The sequence below is a fragment of the Danio aesculapii genome, chromosome 15, assembly GCF_903798145.1.
Source record: "Danio aesculapii chromosome 15, fDanAes4.1, whole genome shotgun sequence".
NCBI classification, from domain to species: Eukaryota; Metazoa; Chordata; class Actinopteri; order Cypriniformes; family Danionidae; genus Danio; species Danio aesculapii.
This window is the reverse complement of record NC_079449.1, coordinates 38,828,425-38,832,771: the sequence shown is the minus strand read 5'-3', so window position 1 is coordinate 38,832,771 and position 4,347 is coordinate 38,828,425.

Below are 4,347 nucleotides of genomic sequence, written 5' to 3'. Positions count from 1 at the left end.
AAAGGTCACTTTTGTAGTGATCAGTGGTAAAGTCACGAACTTGTTGATATTAACTTGTGGAAATTAATTTCCAAGGCATCTGAAACCATCGCTTCAGGACTACCACCTCGAGAAATCTATGTGTCTCAGATTTTTAGGAACTCTGCCTTCAAGGATAAAAGCATCAGACCCACAATCCCCAGGTCTGCATGTTCCAGAACCTCCAGATTTCTTCTTCTCAAAGACCTGCAAGAAGATCCAGCTTCTTCCAACAACTGCATCAACGGCAGACCTTGGCATAGTGTGTTTCAGTATAAGATATTCTAATACATGTTTATAACCAGGGCTTGACGTTACCTTTTTTGATCACCAGCCACTGTGGCTAGTAGCTTTCCAACATTGCTATCCACTCGCCCTTTTCACTAGCCACAATTTTATTGTTGGGAAAATATATTTTAAATGCATAAATAAGACTTTGACATGCTAAAATTACTTGATTTAGATTTTGTGTTGTCCACATGACTCCTCCTTCATTTCACTTTTTGTGTGAGCTTGCTCAATGAGCATGAGCAAATGGGTCATGGTTTCATAGTGTCGTATTACAATTAGTTTTTATTTCACATGACTTTTCAGAGCTCAAAATGAATGATTTACCAAATTTATCTCTAACCACACTAAAAAACTATTGACATTTAAGAAATAATTATTGTCATATATCTGAGAGGGGCGCACTGGGAAAGCATTTTCAACCTGAGGGGGGGGGGTTTATTAAAAATTGGGGGGGGGGGGGGGGGGTGTATTGTCAAAAATGATAATTGAACCATATTAACACAATTAACTGTAAGCAAAACAAAACAGGTGAAAAACATACCGTGAGTGATAATAAAAGGATTATCACACGCACACGGTTAACATTAGGCCTATTAATAATCTGTTCAAATAATGGTTAAAGCGAAAGCAACCGTTCCGGCTTACAAAAAGACAAATCTAGAGTTCTTGAAAGCAGCAAGACTGTGGGTGCAGGATCATAACTTCTTGTTTAGTCTATTTGAAAGAGAACCGATCACACCAGTTGCGTTTCTAGGCACGGTTGCTTCAAGCAAGGAAACAGTTGCGCGCATCACATCAGCTGTTGGCGCGAGTGATTATGCTCTCATTCAGTATTCACCTGCTTTCTTTGCTCACACGAACAAATTTATTTTTAACAGTTGTGCTGCTTCTCGATTCTAGGATTGCATTTGCACGCATACTGGGCCATCCTTACTGTCGAACTCTGCTTTTAAGAAAACTACAATTTAAAAATAATTTTCAACCAGCCAAAGTGGCTAGTGGTGGTGTCTGTCTAACCCGCCAGAGCTGAAATCTACCCGCATTTGGAGGGTGTTAATGTAAAGCCCTGTTTATAACTGATATTCCAACACAATCTCACGGCAATTCAGAACTTTTTAAGTGGCTAATTCGTATGAATTTGTACGATCTAATTTGTACATTTTCGTACGATTTGCTCATCCCCTATTGACGGTTGGGTTTAGGGGTGGGGTTAGGTGCCACGCCTCCTTTTTAAAATCGTACAATTTCATACGACTGAACTCGTACGAACTGGATATTCATTAATAACAAAAACTTCCTTCGTTGTTTGTTATTTTAGAATAAGGTTTACCTTGTCAGAGTCTAGCTTGTCTTTAGAAAAAATAATGTTATTAATAAAGTGCCCGGTGTGAGGCTAGAATAACATTATTAATATCAATACCAAAATATTGATGTTTGTGATAAATTCAGTTATCACTATTCCATTCTAACAATACAATTTCGTTCATTAAATACGCTTTACTATAGAAGTAAATTCTGAAAGAGGGCGGCACAGTCGCTCAGGGGTTAGCACTGTCATCTCACAGCAAGAAGGTCACTGGTTTGAGTCCCAGCTGGGTCAGTGGAGTTTGCATAGTTTACCCGTGTTGGCATAGGTTTCCTCTGGCTTCTCCAGTTTCCCCCACAGTCCTAAGACATGCGCTATAGGTGAATTAAATAAGCTAAATTGGCCGAAGTGTACATGTGAATGCAAGAGTGTATGGATGTTTCCAAGTGTTGGGTTGCGGTTGGAAGGGCATCCGAAGTCAGATTTAAGATTTGAAGCAAAAAAGGTATTCATGACAGTGCTGCACATGTGATTAGTTACCTTTACCTCATAAAATCACTGAGAAAATGACTTTATTGGTCTGATATCTTTCACATCACACATGCCCTCATGACCTTATGTCTTATCTGTCAGTAACTTAAAAAAAGGAGTTACATTTCACAGCCAGACTGTGTAATTCTGAAATGCACTAGTGTTAAAAAAAAGAATATAGACTGCAGCATAAATGTGAGAAGAGGTTTGAGGTTGGCCACTTTGATATACAAGCACTTCATGAGCAAAGGTGGCCACCACAAAAGCCTTTTCTCAGTTTACAATCAATAAACGTTGTGTGATAGCAGTGGAGGGTGTAGGAGGACTGTACAGGGAGGAAGAAAGAAACCAGACTGTTTTCTCCTCCATCTGCCAATGAATCAATAAATACATGTCAGCTTCACCAATTGTGTGGACCACACAAATATTTTCCACAGGTCACAGAGGCAGTGCTTTAGATAAATATCTCACAACCATCTCCACTATTTTTCCATTACAGTCTGGTATTACACTGCTTAGTATCTCTCATTATACAATTAGCTGATGTTGGCAGTTTTCTTTTTTTTTGCCATAATCTGTATTATCTGCATGATATATGGAATTTACAACTTTATTTTTCATATTAAGATAAACGGTTTAAAACAGCGTGTATACATTAAAGATAACTGTAATACAGTAACTAAACAGTGCTGTGTAATAGACATATACAAATCTTTTGTTATACTTTTTTTGTTACTGTTTGGGCTGCTGGAACATATCTTGCTGACACGTGTAGTAATGAACATTTTACACTCTGGAACTTTAAAATCAAAAGTCAAAGTCTGAACAAAACATAAACCCCTAGGAAAATGTTAAAATAATCAAACTTACCGTAGCAAACAAAGTTAATTTACGTCCTGTCATGTTTTGTGAGGGATAACCGTCGGACTCTAAGGCGGGAAAAAATGTAAATCATCCGATCATCCGAAACCATCTTTTTAAGCTTAATACACAGTTAAGACGGAATGAGAATATTCTTGCTAAAATTCGCTTGTTACGTTTGTTAAACGTTTTTATTTTATGTAGTAAAATCTCAAGTAAATGTACGCTAGGAGGGAGAAATGCACCATACTGAACAGGACAAGGGCGCCATCGGCTGTTCATCTGGTGTAGTTGGTTCTCACAGCTCTCCTTTTCAACTTGACTATGTTCCTTGGCATTCTTTTGATGTTCTTTCCACTTTTATCAATGTTCTTTTATCAAACTGATGACTACGTTTTCTAAAATTATAATTTTCAAAAACTTTGACATCTTGCTACAGCTTTGCTCAACTAAAATCTAGAAATAATGGGCTACTTTTAAAATGAGGCTGCTTTATAGGCACCTTATTTTTACCAATGGGTCAAAATAACTGAAAAAAATGTTAAGAAATCAATCATAGAAGATAAATCTATATTTGGTTGAATAACTAATGTCAAATAAACAAATGAAAACATTCGCTGTGACATAATAAATGTTTTTTTTTTTATTATTATTATGGTTATTCAACCAAATATAGATTTATTTCTTAACATGGCATGTTTTATTTATTTTGTCTAACTGGATTAACTATTTAGAACTATATGTTTGAGTAAAATATAATATTTACAAGATATTTCTTATTAAAAAAAAAATCAAGATAGTAAATTAAAAATTTGGTAGGAAAACCCTATTTGCAATATCACACCAGATGAAAACAATTGCCATTTTCTGAGAGAAAAAAAACATCTAAATGTTCTAGAAATTTGGAAGATACAGTATGTTGACTGTACTATGCAACATATACAATACTACCATTTTACTCAAATAGATACCAATTACCTACAGATAAACCAATAAAATCCCTTCGACCAGTGAGACTCATTCCACAAAACACTCACTCATAAAACTCCAATTTAAAGTGAAATACATTAGCAAAAGGTTGAATGAGGTCCTTCTCGGCGGTCTGAGGTGTCCCGAGTTAACCTCTTGTATGACCACACATAATTAAAACGGCAGTGACATCTTATGCAAAAGGGAAAAGGATCTTCGTCCCTATTTAACCCCAGATTAGAGCTCCATCCAGCGCAATCCTGTGAGTTGCCAAATATAGTTCATGAGACCTAAAGAGTGAGATTAGTTAGCAGCTAATGACAAAACCTATTAGGTTGCACATGAAAACATGAATGACAAACGCAACAGTG